Below are 17,592 nucleotides of genomic sequence, written 5' to 3'. Positions count from 1 at the left end.
AATACAGGGGGAAAGTCTCAGGTGGCCGATTTCAAAGTTCAAGCTTGATAGGGAAGCTCTTGAGCAACCATCTTTCCTGTGTCAAAGCAAGTTTGATTTCAAATGAGAAGGATGCTAAACCTGTAGTCACACTAGGCTTTGAGCATGCAAAATGACTTTGAAACCTGCAATTATTTCCCACAGAAATGCAATCCACGCTGCTTTGAAATTTGTATTCTTTATATCGAGCCAAGGGGTCAATCTATGACTCTTTGAACTTCTATTGGTCACGTCATACGAATTCCCATTATACAAATTCGCAGGTCAGAGGTGAAACTTCTTCGAATGAGCATTGCAGGTCTCCCACATTTCCATGCGTATGAATGGAACGCAAAGTCTAGTGTGACCACCCCATAAGAGAGCAAGCGCCAGAGAAAGAGACCTTTGTGAAGCTCAATTCTCATTCTCAGTGAACTCACCGGTGTGTGAAGATGTCAACGAGAATCATGTGCCCTCCAAACAGACTGTAACAATGTTTGTGTCACAGCTCTAACCAGGCACAACACAACAGCAACAGCAACAGCAACAGCTGGACCTTTCCAATCCTCCTCTGTCTATTAAAGGGTATTAATGCTGCCCCATAAACCCTCTTTAGAGAGACAGTTGGGCAGAACGCTCGATTTAAAGGCTTCGCTCTTAATTATGCAAACACACCACTACAACGCAGCTGCGATGAGACTGTGTGGGTAATAGGAACGGCTTTGACATTTGAAAATGGGCGATCATGTCGTGGAGGTGGTTAAGATAAAAGGTGTGAGATGACAGTGTGAGTGTTTGTTTAGCATGTTGCATGTGCATGCGCTGGTAACTCTCAGATGTGTAAGAAGACTAAATGCACTAGATCAATGCAAACTCAACTATTTCAATTCAACCAAAATGCAAACTAAGAACAAGTTAAGAATAGAAGTCTATGGGTGCTTATTATTTCTACAATTGTGCAACTTGTTTTATTTCCCCACATCTCAGCACTTGCTGCACAAAGCACCAAAGTCCAATGAAGATGGAGTGGAGCAGAGTGATTACAGAACGCTTTGAGAATGGAGAGGAATTTGCTGTTGCTCCTTCTACACACACTTTGAACACCTGTCTGTCTCTGCAAATGATTTTGTTGTTTTTTTTTGCACCAAAACAGAGATAATTTAGTCATTTATATTTTCCACCCTGTCCCTGGGCCTCTGTGTGAAATGCTCGGTTTTAAGCTGTCTAGCCCTTTAAGACTTCAATGTAAACACTAACTGTTCTGATTGGCTAACATCGTGCAGCCCTTCCAATACAGCTATATTTGAAATGCAATCTGATGAAAATGAACAAACGCCTCATTTAGTAAAATACTAAAATATTAAACTGTTCACTCTATCGTGCACCTTTCTACATCTGTTGGCTGTTGGGTGTTCCAATTTCTCCCATTGATTTTAATAGAAGTGGCCCATCTCTGCTAAATAGTGACTGCTATCAGTCAGTCAGTCTCCAATCATTATTTAAATCATAACTGTAATAGTTAGAATTGGAATCGTTAACTTCCTTACGATTTCCATTCCTGTATGACAGCGGTTCACGCTTCATAGACCGAGCTCTGAAGCCGATTCATTCTGACTGTAAGTATTGGACAAACCATGAAAGTTGTAAATGCTTGTTGGAGCCACAAAGGGCTGCTTTAATGCAAGTTAGCTCAGGGTTGTCTTTATTATGCAGGAGGAGTGTCAGACCTGCTGAGATGCACACGCAATGCATCTTTGATGTGCAGTCATCCGCTGACACTAACCAGCAGGCCCTGCACTTAAAACGCTGACAAGTATGTTTCTCTTTAGAGACAAATACATGCGCACGCACGCACACACACACGTGCACACACACAGAGAGAGAGAGAGAGAGAGAGAGAGAGAGAGAGAGAGACAGAGAACCCAAGGGACACAGAACGGTAGAAAGCAGTTCCACTATTCCACTGTATGGAACCACTGACTCATTTAAATGGCAAAAACTCCATTCCACAAACACACACACACATTCCACAGAGTCTAATCATTTCAGTGCATCTTCGCTAGCCAAAATGACCTCACACACACACACACACACGTTGGTCTACCTATCATTATGAGGACTTTCCATAGACATAAAGATTTTTATACTGTACAAACTATAAATTCTATCCCCTAAACCTAACCTTAACCCTACCCCTAAACATAACTCTCACAGAAAACATTCTGCATTTGTAAATTTTCAAAAAACATTATTTAGTATGATTTATAAGACGTTTTCCACATGGGGGCCGACAAAATGTCCCAACAAGTTCAAAAATGTCAGGTTTTACTATCCTTATGGGGACATTTGGTCCCCATAAAGTGATAAATACACGCACACACACACACACACACACACACACACACACACACACACACACACACACACACACACACACACACACACACACACACACACACACTCAAACATGAGTTTTCTGACTTCATAGAGAGTGATTTGGAGTGCTGTCCATGTGACTTCACATACACACATTTTTGAGTCAAACACTCTCGAGTATTACATGTCCCCCACCCTCCACAGAGATGACACACTTTACACTCTATCCAACATTCTCTCTCTCTCTCTCTCTCTCTCTCTCACACACACACACACACACAAAATTACTTGTACATTTGCTATATAAAAAGAGACATATTATAGACTTCTTTTGTTTTATCAAATTTGTTTTGCTCGCGGAGGACGAATCTCAGTTGCCTCCACATCTGTGACAGTCATCCCACGCATCTTATGTGGCTTGCAGAGCACATTAGTGTGGAGACACAGCGTGTGTGGAGGCTCACGCTATTCACCGCGGCATCTACGCACAACTTAACACGTGCCCTGCCGAGAGCGAGAACCACCTTATAGTGACCATGAGGAAGGTAACCCATGTGACTCTACCCACCCTAGCAACCAGGCCAATTGGTTGCTTTGGAAGCCTGGCTGGAGTAACTAAACCCTCCCTGGATTCGAACTTGCGATTCCAGTGGTGGTTGTCAGCGTCTTTGCTTGCTGAGCTACCAAGGCCCCCAATTCTTTTATATACAGAACATCTGATTATAATTACTATAGATTGACTCTAACCCACACTCTTACCTTAAAATAAAATATTTAGCTTTTTTTTTTTTCAATTGAGGACACCCCCAAATGTCTAGATTTAGCTTACTTCACACACAAAGTGTGGCACCAAAAAGACAGCCTGACTTTTGGTGCAATTGTGTGTGGGTTTACTTTGGAATATGCAGACTTCGATTTTGACATTTACAGACACTGATTTTAGGGAACATTTTTTGAATTCTGCAGAACAGTGTTAATATAATTAAATGTGTTGAATGGAACAGAGAGTATTGCAGTCAATGAGACTGGTGGCTGAAAGCGTTGTCAAATACGCCAAAAGATTAAAAAAAATTAAAAGTAGTGTATCAGTTATAGAGCCAGCATGGCCAGCTCAACGTCTCTTGTGAGCAGGATGAGTTCACGATCGCTGCATCGGAGAGTGTCGGACGTCGAGGACTTGACTGGGCTGCCACATTCAGGTCTGCCCGCCCAGTCTGAGACCGACGCAGAGCTGCCCACCATGCTTGCCTGTGCCACCGCAAGTGTCGGGTTGGACAGGAACCCTTCATCCTTTCTTGAACCCTTGCGGTTAGATGATCGGTTCCTGGGTTCGGGGGCGCCGCTCATGGCCATGCCCCCCGGTCCCTTTCTTCCCAAAAGTGCACGTTGAACTGACGAGGTCATGGAGGGCACCTTTTGCTATCCAAAACCGGCTTCTAGGTTCGTCCGCTCTCACTACCCTCGACGGCGCGGCGGCCCACAGGTACACAGAGGTTCATCAGGCGGATAAGGCGGTTGCGGTGCACCTACGCCCACAAAACACCAACACCTGGCACGATCGTCTGGCGCACCCCTCAAGGCCCTAGGGATGCACGACCTGAACATCAGGTTCCTCAGAGGTGCCCGGAGGCTGAATCCTCCTAGGCCACACCTATTCCCCTCATGGGATCTGTCCGTGGTCCTCCTGGGCCTTCGGAGAGCCCTGTTTGAGCCGCTAGAGTCAGTCGAGCTGAAAGTCTGCTCCTTGAAGACGGCCCTCCTGATTGTGCTCACCTCTATCAAGAGGGTTGTGGAACTGCAAGCGTTCTCTGTCAGTGACACTTGCTTGGAGTTTGGTCCGGCAGATTCTGACGTGAGACCCCGGCCGGGCTATGTGCCCAAGGTTCCCACGACCCCCTTCAGGGATCAGGTGGTGAGCCTGCAAGCCCTGCCCTGAGAGGAGGCAGACCCAGCCCTGTCATTGCTGTGTCTGCTGCGGCCTGCTCCCATGCCATTTATGTTGCTTTCCCCCCTCAGGGGTGTGGGGAACTACATACATTTTTTACATACATCTTATGGGGCGTTAGGCGAGGTTACATGCAGACTGATGCACCTGCTGTTACGCACCCAGCAGATTGCTTGCACCTGCATTGGCAGTTCATGTAACACGGTTCAGCTGTGGTGGCGTTTTTCTATAGGGACCCCTAGTGTCGACACAACGTCGAGTAAGTGACAGAAGGGGAACATCTCGGTTACTGTCGTAACCTCTGTTCCCTGAATGAGGGAATGAGACATTGTGTCCCTCGTCACAACGCTGTACTAGCCGCTGAAATGGCCGGGACCTTGTCTGGGCTCCTCAGCACAAAACCTGGATGAGAGTGGGCATTCTAACTCCTTTTGTCCAGGGGAGTGGCATACAAATTCCAATTGTCAATTCTCAAATGCCTTTTCTCAAAGATTGAGGTGTTTTGGGGTTCTCAAGAGAGACCCATAGTGTCACTACATCGACACAATGTCTCGTTCCCTCCATCAGGGAAAGGGGGTTAGGACAGAGACGTTTATGGTGACCACCTCTTAAAGCTTCAAAATGACATAAAAGTATAATTCAAAAGTCTCATAAATTATTCCATGAGACTCATGATTGTTATGAAAGCATACGATAAGGTTTGGTGAGAAACAAACCAAAATCTGATGTGTTATTTAGTGAAAATGTTCACCGACCGTTGATATCCTTCATGATAGGGCACGAGAGCAACAGTTCATGCAGCCCCCTCGTAACATTGGGGCATTCAAGCGAAAATGTATTTTGTTTATCTAAAACAGGAATAGAGACAACAGAACACAACACAGCTGCACATAAAACAGAGAACAGAACTTACTAAAAATGTCAGAAGGGTTTGTAGTTTCTTTTCCCAGCCTTATTTTTTTTAACAGATTACTCGGAAATCAAACAGAACCATAGAGCAGGTAACATGCAGACACAGTTATACAGTGTCCTAACCTGGTGGCAAATGACACATGATAAAAAGATAAAAATCTACCGATTTCTATTTTCAGCTTTGCACAGGTAACTTTGTCCGCTGTGAACTGGCACCGGTCCAAAAACGTATAAGAAAAAAATAAGGCTGGGCATTTTTTTGGCCAGGCAGTGTACAACAATAACATAATATGCATTCTGATTATTTTAAACAACAAAAAGATAGAAGTCGTCTCCCATTCTTCTTTGCAGGACCTCTCAAGCTCCATCAGGTTGGATGGGGAGCGTTGCTGTACAGCTATTTTCAGATCTCTCCAGAGATGTTCAAATGGGTTCAAGTCTGGGCTCTGGCTGGGCGACTCAAGGACATTCACGGAGTTGTCCCGTAGCCACTCCTTTGATATCTTGACTGTGTGCTTACGGTCGTTGTCCTGTTGGAAGATGAACCTTCACCCCAGTCTGAGGTCCAGAGCGCTCTAGAGCAAGTTTTCATCAAAGATGTCTCTGTACATTACTGCATTCATCTTTCTCTTAATCCTGACTAGTCTCCCAGTTCCTGCCACTGAAAAACATCCCCGCAGCATGATGCTGCCACCACCATGCTTCACTGTAGGGATGTTATTGGCCAGATGATGAGCGGTACCTGGTTTCCTCCAGACATGACACTTGCAATTCACGCCAAATAATTCACTCTCAACCAGAGAATTTTGTTTCTCATGGTCTGAGAGTCCTTCAGGTGTCTTTTGGCAAACTCCAGGCAGTCTGTCATGTGCGTTTTACTGAGGAGTGCCTTCTGTCTGGCCACTCTACCATACAGGCCTGATTGGTAGAGTGCTGCAGAGATGGTTGTTCTCCTGGAAGGTCTCCTCTCTCCACAGAGAAACGCTGGAGCTCTGTCAGAGTGACCATCGGTCCTTCTCCCCCGATCGCTCAGTTTGGCCAGGCGGCTAGTTCTAGGAAGGGTCCCGATGGTTCCAAACTTCTTCCATTTACGGATGATGGAGGCCACTGTGCTCATTGGGACCTTCAATCAGCAGACGTTTTTCTGTACCCTTCCCCAGATCTGTGCCTCGGTACAATCCTGTCTTGGAGGTCTACAGACAATTCCTTGGACTTCATGGCTTGGTATGTGCTCTGACATGCACTGTTAACTGTGGGACCTTATATAGACAGGTGTGTGCCTTTCCAAATCATGTCCAATCAACTGAATTTACCACAGGTGGACTTCAATCAAGTTGTAGAAACATCTTACGTATGATCAGTGGAAACAGGATGCACCTGAGCTCAACTTTGAGAGTTGAGCTCTCAAAGGCTGTGAATACTTATGTACATGTGATTTTTTCGTTTTTTATTTTTAATACATTTGCAAACATTTCAAACAAACTTTTTCACATTATGGGGTATTGTTTGTAGAATTTTGAGGAAAATAATTAATTTAATAGATTTTGGAATAAGGCTGTAACAAACAAAATGTGGAAAAATTGAAGCGCTGTGAATACTTTCTGGATGTACTATAGATTACGTGTGGACCTGCTTATTACTCATCAAACGCTCAAACCCAGCCCATCCCTGCTGATGCACAGAGTATTTGCATTTTGCACTCACCTGAAGTTCAAGCACAGCACAATCCTTATTTCCTCCACATTGCTTTGTGTTCAATAGAGAATCCTGAGACAAATAGAAAGAGGAAGACAGATTATTATGACATGTATAATGCGATAAACAGCTTTATGTGCCTCTGTGATCTGGATTATGGACTGAACTGAAATAATAATAATAATAATAATTATAAAATAAACATTTCAATCACTCCAGGAAAGTTTAACCACTATCTGTTCCTGTACTCAACTGTATTAACTGCTATTTTTAGAGACAGATTACATCACACATTGTGTGACAAAGTCAAGCAAGCAACCAAATCCCTAGTCACTATCGGCATAAAGTCTGCTCCACACTGCAGCCTTTTCTGGCCATGAACCACCTTTTCTTCCACAGAAAGAGGCCGGTTGACTAACATGTAAAATGTTATGTGAGGGACTTAAACTCAGAGAAGCTGAAAAATAATACCAACAGATAGGGATTCCCGATATATCGGCAGCAGATTTATCATTGGGCCTTAAACTGGAAAATCACAATATATTTAATTGTGCCTATGATGGAATTAACACTGATATTTCTGCTGATAATTTGTTTGACAGTTTTTTTTTTTCCCTCAAATTGCAGTGTGCAAGAGCTCCCACATCATGTGCCACATTGTTGAAATACAGGGTTACTGCTAGCAAATATTAGGTTGCTTTGTCAGGATCATTTCAAAGTTTCTTCCCCTGGTTAATTTGTTTTGGGGCTGGTTTAAAATAGGGATCATGAAGCAGACTGATGATTCATGCATTAAGCAAACGTGACAAAAACATATCATGTATGTTATTGGGGGCAATCTCTTTAGCTTATTACTTCATGAAACATAAACAGAATATGGAAAATCCATCCATCCATCCATCCATCCATCCATCTTCAACCGCTTATCCGAAGTCGGGTCGCGGGGGCAGCTGCTCCAGCAGGGCGCCCCAAACTTCCCTATCCCGAGCCACATTAACCAGCTCTGACTGGGGGACCCCGAGGCGTTCCCAGGCCAGTTTGGAGATGTAATCTCTCCACCTAATCCTGGGTCTTCCCCGAGGCCTTCTCCCAGCTGGACGTGCCTGAAACACCTCCCTAGGGAGGCGGCCAGGGGGCATCCTTACCAGATGCCCAAACCACTTCAACTGACTCCTTTCGACGCAAAGGAGCAGCGGCTCAACTCCGAGCTCCTCATGGATGACAGAGCTCCTCACCCTATCTCTAAGGGAGAAGCCCGCCACCCTTCTGAGGAAGCCCATTTCGGCCGCTTGTACTTGCGACCTAGTTCTTTCGGTCATGACCCAGCCTTCATGACCATAGGTGAGGGTAGGAACAAAAATTGACCGGTAGATCGAGAGCTTTGCCTTTCGGCTCAGCTCTCTTTTCGTGACAACAGTGTGATAGAGCGAGTGCAATTCCGCCCCCGCTGCCCCGATTCTCCGGCCAACCTCCCGCTCCATTGTCCCCTCACTCATGAACAAGACCCCGAGGTACTTGAACTCCTTCACTTGGGGCAATACCTCCTTCCCTACCTGGAGTACGCACTCCATCGGTTTCCTGCTGAGAACCATGGCCTCAGATTTAGAGGTGCTAATCCTCATCCCAGCTGCTTCACACTCGACTGCAAAGCGATCCAGTGAGAGCTGAAGGTCATGGACCAATGATGACATGAAGACAACATCATCTGCAAAAAGCAGCGATGAGATCCCCAGCCCACCGAACCGCACACCTTCCCCACCCCGACTATGCCTCGATATCCTGTCCATGAATATCACAAACAGGATTGGTGACAAAGCGCAGCTTTGGCGGAGACCAACCCCCACATGGAATGAACTCGACTTTGTGCCGAGGACCCGGACACAGCTCTCGCTTTGGAAGTACAGGGATTGGATCGCCCTAAGAAGGGACCCCCCCACCCCGTACTCCCGCAGCACCTCCCACAGTCTCTCCTTGGGGACCCGGTCATACGCCTTCTCCAGATCCACAAAACACATGTAGACCGGATGGGCATACTCCCAGGCCCCCCTCCAGGATCCTTGCGAGAGTAAAGATCTGGTCCGTCGTTCCACGGCCAGGACGAAAACCGCATTGTTCCTCTTCAATCCGAGGTTCGACAATCGGCCGAACCCTCCTCTCCAGCACCTTGGAGTAAACTTTACCAGGGAGGCTGAGAAGTGTGATACCCCTGTAGTTGGCACACACTCTCTGATCCCCCTTTTTGAAGAGGGGGACCACCACCCCGTTCTGCCACTGCTAAGGCACTGTCCCAGATTTCCACGCAATGTTGAAGAGGCGTGTCATCCATGACACCCCCTCCACATCCAAGGCTTTTAGCATTTCTGGTCGGATATAAACTGCTCCCCAGACCACCTTTTCAAACAGGTGCGGTTCACTTATGCACAAAAAAAGTTAGGCTGACCGCTTTCACTCCAACCAAGTGAACTGAACACAGATGTCAAAAAAACACGTACCAAAAGCTCTCACGTGATGGCAAAAATAGTGCTTAAAGTGCTTTTTACCCTCTGTTAGTGTGCGGCATCCACCTGGATGATGTGATGACTGCCATAGAGCGCCAAAACGCTCACCACACACCAGCTATTAGTGAAAAGGTTGTAGCCAATTATATAGGTATGATTAGGTGGCCATAATTAATAAAAGTCAGTGAAGGAAATTTGGACAAGATGCCAGGCATTACACCCCTGCTAGAGCACTAGCATGAGCACTAGAAACTGTAATTTCCCACAAACACACTTGTGGCAGCGGGGGTGTGGTCAAGCACCCGTCCGGGAGAGGAAAGCGGTAAGGGCGCTTACACCTGAGCTAAATTATGCCTAACACCTGTCTCTAATTCCAGTGAGCACGAGGAGAGCGGCATAAAAGCAGACACAGAGCCTCCAGTCGGGAGAGATGACAGACTAACCCAGTGCGCTGTTATTGTGTTGTATGTGATAAATTATATTGTAAAGAACAACGAGAATTAAAAAGCTTACCTTGTGAGGAAGACGTGTTTCCTGTCCTCCTTCATGTGTAAAGTGTCACACTGGTGCCGAAACCCGGGAATTTAAAGGAAACAACATTCCAAGCATGGAAAGTGGTCGCCCCATAGAGTCCTCCCAGCTGGCAGAAGTCCTCCAGTCCCTCATGACGCTGCATCAAGGCCACCAGCAATCCCTGCTTGAGCTCCGGCAGGACCAAGATCGCCGGTTTTTGAAATCATGCGGGCTCAGGCAGAGGACCGGCACGCCATCCGGAGCCTACTCAGCCAGGAGGCCGCGTCGGTCACAACCGCGACCCGGACACCCAGCTACGCTGCCCCCATGCTACAGAAGATGGGGGCAGCAGATGATCCTGAGGCCTTCCTCGATTTGTTCGAAGCTCAGCAGAAATCTGGGGCTGGCCCCTCGAACAGTGGGCAGCCCGCCTGATTCCCTCCTGTCCGGGAAGCTCAACTTGCGGCACAGCAGCTGCCGGCGACGAACCTCCTGGCCTACGCCGACCTGAAGAGGTCTATTCTGCAGCGAGTCGGCCGGAGCCCGGAAGAGAATCGCCAGCTCTTCTGGGGCATGAAATTAGAAATGTCCGATCGCCCGTTCGCGTTCGCTCAACGGCTCCGGGACGCCTGTCGGAGGTGGCTGCTCGCGGGGGACCATGACGTCGAGGGAGTAATCGACCAGGTGGTACTGGAACAGTTCGTTCAACGGCTGCCTCGGAAGACGACGGGGTGGGTCCAGTGCCATCGCCCGGGGTCGCTGGAGGAAGCTGTTCGGCTGGCGGAGGACCACTTGGTGGCGATCCCGAGGGCGGACGAGCCCTCTTCTTCTCTCTCTCTTTCCCCTTCCCTTGTGTCTGCCCCTGCCCTCTCCCCCTCCCCTATGTTCTCTCCCTCTGTTCTCTCCCCAGGGCCCGTTCCTGCCCTGCGCAGGCGTGGAGGGTTCCAGAGACCAACTTCCCGGCCTTGGGAGAATGTACCCACCCATTCCCCGTCATTCAGCCGCTCTCCTCCTCAGGTGGGGGCGCCCGCCAGCACAAGTGCGGCCGCAACGCCTGGGCCGGCCTGTTGGAGGTGCGGAGACCCGGACCACTTCCGGGATCAGTGTCCGCTGATGGGGGTGGGGACGGTGGTGCGGGTCTCCGACGTCCTGCAGGCTGCCCCCTATCGGGCTGGAGCATACCGGATTCCGGTAAGGATCAGGGGGGGTATTTACCAAGCTTTGCTGGATACCGGCTGCAATCAGACCACCATCCAGCAACGCTTGGTTCAACCCGGGGCTTTGGGTTTAGCTAAACTGGTGAGGGTGAGGTGTGTGCATGGGGATGTTAAATTCAGGGGAAGAAACCATAGTGTGGAGGCAGCGGTTCACTCATCCGCTAATCTTGGGTACTGATTGGCCGAGCTTTAAAGATATTTTAGAGGGTATTTGCGCGGATGGGTCCTGCATAAAGAGGTGTGCGGTGTGCGATGCTTTGGCAGGGGAGGCGGAGCCGGGGCGGTCCTCGGCTGCGCTGAATGACGAGGAAAGGGGCGAGGTGGCCACCCCTCCTCTCAGGGAATTCCCTGAGGGGGACTTCCCTCTAGAGCAGTCGTGCGACGAAACCCTTAAACATGCTCTTGACCAAGTGAGAGTAATTGATGGTCAACAGCTTCGGCCGGGCATCGCCATTTCATACCCGTATTTTGCCGTGATTAAAGATCGGCTATATAGAGTGACGAAGGATGCTCAAACAAAAGAGGAAGTGACACAATTGTTGATTCCACGGAGCCGCCGGGAAATAGTTTTCCAGGCAGCTCACTATAATCCTATGGCCGGTCACCTAGGGGAACGAAAAACACTTCTCCGTCTAATAGCCCGTTTCTATTGGCCGGGCATTGGCAGTGACGTCCGCAGGTGGTGTGCGGCTTGCCATGAATGTCAGCTGGTAAACCCACCGGCCACCCCAAAAGCGCCATTGCGCCCTCTACCATTGATCGAGGTCCCCTTCGAAAGAATTGTGATGGACCTCGTCGGGCCATTAGAACGGACGGCACGCGGACATCGCTTCGTGTTAGTCCTAGTGGATTACGCGACGCGATATCCGGAAGCAGTGCCTCTGAGCAACATCTCCGCACGTAGTGTTGCAGGGGCACTCTTCAAGATAATCTCCCGGGTGGGGATTCCGAAAGAAATCCTCACCGATCAAGGCACGACTTTTATGTCACGAACACTCCGTAAACTTTACGAGCTCTTGGGCATTAAGTCGATTCGCACTAGCGTGTACCATCCGCAGCGGATGGCCTAGTGGAACGATTTAATAAGACTCTCAAGAACATGATTCGTAAATTCGTACACGATGACGCTAGAAATTGGGATAAGTGGCTGGACCCCCTGTTGTTTGCAGTACGAGAGGTCCCACAAGCCTCCACAGGGTTCTCCCCGTTTGAGCTGTTGTACGGGCGACGCCCACGCGGGGTCCTCGACGTCATCCGCGAAGCTTGGGAGGAGGGACCTTCTAATAGCAAAAATGAAATTCAGTACGTTCTTGATCTTAGAGCAAAACTCCACACACTGGGGCAATTAACACAGGAGAATTTGCTCTAGGCTCAAGAACGCCAACGCCGGCTGTATGACAGGGGTGCTCGGCTACGGGAATTTGCACTGGGAGATAAGGTACTCGTATTACTCCCAACATCGAGCTCTAAATTACTCGCCAAGTGGCAAGGACCCTTTGAGGTCACACGACGAGTGGGGGATCACGATTATGAAGTTAAACGTACCGATAAAGGGGGCGCGCGTCAAATATACCATCTCAACCTCCTGAAAATGTGGAGAGAAGAGTCGGCCTCTGTGACGTTGGCCACGCTAGTTCCGGAGAGGGCGGAGCTCGGACCGGAGGTAAACAAAGCTCGCAATCTCAACACCCCGGTTACTTGTGGAGACCACCTCTCACCACGTCAACTCACAGAGGTTTCCGATTTACAAATGGAATTTGCAGATGTGTTTTCCCCTCTACCGGGCCGTACAAACATCATACAGCACCACATCGAGACCGAACCAGGCGTGGTGGTACGTAGCTGCCCCTATCGCTTACCCGAACATAAAAAGAAAATAGTTCGGGAGGAATTAGATGCGATGCTTGATATGGGCGTAATAGAGGAATCCCACAGTGATTGGTCCAGCCCGGTTGTTCTTGTTCCGAAGAGCGACGGGTCTGTTCGATTCTGTGTGGATTACAGAAAAGTCAACACGGTGTCTAAATTTGACGCGTCCCCAATGCCCCGTGTTGATGAACTTGGATTTAACAAAGGGTTATTGGCAGATCCCCTTGACACCAATGTCCCGTGAGAAAACAGCCTTCACGACGCCGTTTGGATTACACCAATTTGTGACGCTTCCTTTCGGTTTGTTTGGGGCTCCGGCCACGTTTCAGCGACTCATGGATCGGATCCTCAGACCTCACACCGCGTACGCCGCTGCCTATTTAGATGATATTATCATTTATAGCAATGATTGGCAGCGGCACATGCAACATCTGAGGGCCGTCCTGAGATTGCTGCGGCGGGCGGGGCTCACAGCAAACCCTAAGTGTGCGATTGGGCGTGTGGAGGTACAGTATCTGGGGTTCCACTTGGGTCATGGCCAGGTGTGTCCCCAAATTGATAAGACTGCGGCGATTGCGACTTGCCCTAGACCTAAGACCAAAAAGGGGGTGAGGCAGTTCCTGGGGCTGGCTGGCTATTATAGAAGGTTTGTGCCTAATTATTCGGACGTCACCAGCCCGCTGACTGACCTCACTAAAAAGGGGGCTCCAGATACGGTTCAATGGTCGGAGCAGTGTCAACAGGCGTTTATGCAGATTAAAGCCGCACTTTGTGGGGGGCCGCTCCTTCATGCACCTGACTTCTCTCTCCCTTTTATTTTGCAGACGGACGCTTCAGACAGAGGGCTGGGGGCCGTACTCTCGCAGGTGGTGGAGGGGGAGGAGCACCCAGTGCTGTACATTAGCCGGAAGCTCTCTTTGAGGGAGACCAAGTACAGCACCGTGGAGAAGGAGTGTTTGGCCATCAAGTGGGCGGTCCTCACCCTCCGGTATTACCTGCTGGGGCGGGCCTTCACCCTCTGCTCGGATCATGCCCCACTCCAGTGGCTCCACCGCATGAAAGATACTTACGCCCGGATCACCCGTTGGTACCTGGCTCTCCAGCCCTTTAAATTCAAGGTGCAGATGTCTGTCGCCGACTTTCTCTCCAGAAATGGGGGGGAGTGGTAGACAGGCCCGATGGGGCCCCGGCCTGAGTCGGGCGGTGGGGGTATGTGGCAGCGGGGGCGTGGTCAAGCACCCGTCCGGGAGAGGAAAGCGGTAAGGGCGCTTACACCTGAGCTAAATTATGCCTAACACCTGTCTCTAATTCCAGTGAGCACGAGGAGAGCGGCATAAAAGCAGACACAGAGCCTCCAGTCGGGAGAGATGACAGACTAACCCAGTGCGCTGTTATTGTGTTGTATGTGATAAATTATATTATAAAGAACAACGAGAATTAAAAAGCTTACCTTGTGAGGAAGACGTGTTTCCTGTCCTCCTTCATGTGTAAAGGGTCACAACACTCAAACGAGCAAAAGCACAAAAGATAGCGTGGAGATGGGGGCATGGCCGAGGGACGGCTGGGACAGCAAGGCCGGGAGAGGAAGAGCTGTAAGGATTGACACCTGTGGGAAATTATCTCAAACAGTTGTTTTGTGTTGCAGTGAGAGCTGGAGAGTGATATAAGGGCAGTCCAGACCGCCGCGGGGAGAGAGAGATGCACGCTGTCGTGTTTATGTGTATATACATTTTTGTTATGCTGAAAGCAGACCTTTGTGTGTTAGACTGAAAAGTGCGTTAGACTGAAAAGTGCTATCAATAAAAGTCTCAAGTCGAAAAACTTCCACTTGTTGATGCTCGGCCGCCCCTTTGCATTTGCTCAACTGCTCTGTGACACCTGTCGAAGGTGGCTGCTGGTTGAAGATCATGACACAGAGGAGGTATATGAGTGGATTATCCTACAGCCAAGCATATTGGTGTGTGGTTTGCAATTAGCCGTTCAGTTTGTTCGGGGCCCTGTCTATGTTTCAGCGGCTCATGGACTAAATCCTCAGACTGCACGCTGCTTATACCACTGCCTATCTGGATGACATCATTATTTACAATAATGATTGGTAGCGCACCTGTGGCATCTGAGGGCTGTCCTGAGGTTGTTGAGACCAGGCGGGACTCCCGGCAATCTCAATCCCAAAGAAGTGCACAACTGGGTAGGTGGAAGTAAGGTATCTGGGTTTCCACTTGGGTCATGGGCAGGTGCAGCCCCAAATTAGTAAGACCAAAAATGGACCGACTTGGTATTCAACATGATAGACACAATGACAGCAGTAAATGGATCTGTGGTGAATGAAAAGACAAAGTCTGAAAAGATAATTACTAAAGAAAGCAATTAAGTCTGGTCTGTCCAGTAATCCTGCTGCCTAGATTATGTTTACACCTAGTATCAACATCCATCTTGTATGTTCTGATCACAAGCAAATGGTCAGTGCTAAATAGCCTACATGTGAAAACTGTTATTACTATGAATAATCCCCCATCGCTAGTTATTTATTGCATGCTGTAGTTAAAAGAAAATTTCACATTACACTTCACAGCAGACAAACTGGAAGGAATTTTATATTATTAAACAAACAATTGATACATACACCTTAGTGAAATACATTTAAACTCGTTTACGTTTTTCACAAGTCATGACATTTAATCATAAAAAAAGCATTCCCTGTCTTAGGTCAGTTAGGATCACTACTTTATTTCAAGATTGTGAAATGTCAGAATAATAGTAGAGAGAATGATTTATTTCAGCATTTCTTTCTTTCATCACATTACCAGTGGGTCAGAAGTTTACATACACTTTGTTAGTATTTGGTAGCATTGCCTTTAAATTGTTTAACTTGTGTCAAACGTTTGGGTAGCCTTCCACAAGCTGTTTACAAATAGGTTCTGGAATTCTGGCCCATTCCTCCAGACAAAACTGGTGAACCGAGTCCAGTTTGTAAGCCTCCTTGCTTACACATACTTTTTCAGTTCTGCCCACAGATTGAGGTCAGGGCTTTGTGTTGGCCACTCCAATACCTTTACTTTGTTGTCCTTAAGCCAATTTTTCATAACTTTGGAGGTATGCTTGGGGTCATTGTCCATTTGGAAGACCCATTTGTGACCAAGCTTTAACTTCCTGGCTGATGTCTTGAGATGTTGTTTCAATGTATCCACAAAATTTTACTTCCTCATGATGCCATCTATTTTGTGAAGTGCAACAGTCCCTCCTGCAACAAAGCACTCTGACAACATGATGCTTCTTCCCCATGTTTCATGTTGGGATGTTGTTCTTTGGCTTGCAAGCCTCACTCTTTTTCTCCAAACATAACGATGGTCATTATGGTCAAACTGTTACATTTTTGTTTCATCAGACCAGAGGACATTTCTCCAAAAAGTAAGGTCTTTGTCCCCATGTGCACTTGAAAACTGTAGTCTGGATTTTTTTGTGGTTTTGGAGCAGTAGCTTCTTTGTTGCTGAGCAGCTTTTCAGGTTATGTCGATACTAATTTTACTGTGGATATAAATTGTCTAGCTGTTTCCTCTGCACTAAAACAAGGTTTTTCAACTTTGCTGATTATGTTCATCTTTAAAAGAAAATAGCTGTCCAATCAAAATCTGGCATCTTCACAAGGTCCTTTGCCGTTGTTCTGGGACTGATTTGAACTTTTCACCTCTCAGAGACGGAATGCATCTCCTTCCTGAGCTGTATAATGGCTGCGTGGTCCCATGGTGTTTATTATTGCGTATTATTGTTTGTACAGATGAACGTGGTACTTTCAGGTATTTTGAAATTGCTCCCAAGGATGAACCAGACTTGTGAGGTCCACAATTTGTTTCTGAGGTCTTAGCTGATTTCTTTTGATTTTCCCATGTTGTCAAGCAAAGAGGCACTGAGTTTGAAGGTAGGCTTTAAAATACATCCACAGGTACACCTCCAATTGACTCAAATTAGCTTATCAGAAACTAAATTAGGATAACCAACAATAACCAGAAAACATGTCCGTCATCTCATGCCGACTAGTGTTTCTGCATCAGCACCATTCTGTCTGTAAGTCAAAGCTCAGAAATACACATACATTCATTAAAAAAATCTTTTTAGAAGGAACTTTGAAATGAAGTTTAGAGGGAAGGAAGGAAGGAAGGAATGAACAAAGACTGGAAGGAAGAAAAGAATGAAGGATGTTTGTAAGAAAGGAATGATGCTTGGAAGTTTGAAAGGAAGAAAAGTAGTTTGGAAAAAAGAAGTTTGGAATAAATGAAGTTTGAAAAGGAAGTTTGGAAGGAACGAATTTGAAAGGAAGCATGGACTTTTGAAAGAAAGGAAGATTGGAAGATTAGAAGTTTGAAAGGAAGGAACAAAGTTTGGAAGGAAAGAAGGAAGTAAGTTTGGAAGGAAAGAAGAAGGAAACAAGGAAGGAAGTTTGAAAAGAAAGAAGTATGTTTGGAAGGAAAGAAGAAATTTATTTGGAAGGAAAGAAGGAATATTGAAAGGAAGAAAGGAAGTTTGAAAGGAAGGAACATAGTTTGAAAAGAAG

At 47.3% G+C, this 17,592-nt stretch overlaps 1 protein-coding gene across 4 annotated transcripts in view; it reads right to left on the bottom strand.

The window, feature by feature from the left end:
• The window catches only part of fynb (FYN proto-oncogene, Src family tyrosine kinase b), a 105,586-nt gene that overhangs the window by 57,302 nt on the left and 30,692 nt on the right, over positions 1-17,592 (bottom strand). For 3 of the 4 annotated variants that reach the window (XM_052095254.1, XM_052095253.1, XM_052095250.1), the window contains exon 2: positions 6,956-7,018. The gene's annotated coding sequence lies outside the window, so the exon portion shown is untranslated. Of the gene's footprint in view, positions 1-6,955; positions 7,019-15,147; positions 15,359-17,592 lie in introns of all 4 variants that reach the window. The other variant, XM_052095251.1, reaches the window with a different exon arrangement.

This window comes from Xyrauchen texanus, chromosome 28 (assembly GCF_025860055.1).
Source record: "Xyrauchen texanus isolate HMW12.3.18 chromosome 28, RBS_HiC_50CHRs, whole genome shotgun sequence".
Lineage (NCBI taxonomy): Eukaryota > Metazoa > Chordata > Actinopteri > Cypriniformes > Catostomidae > Xyrauchen > Xyrauchen texanus.
This window is presented reverse-complemented; position numbering and strand designations above follow the sequence as displayed.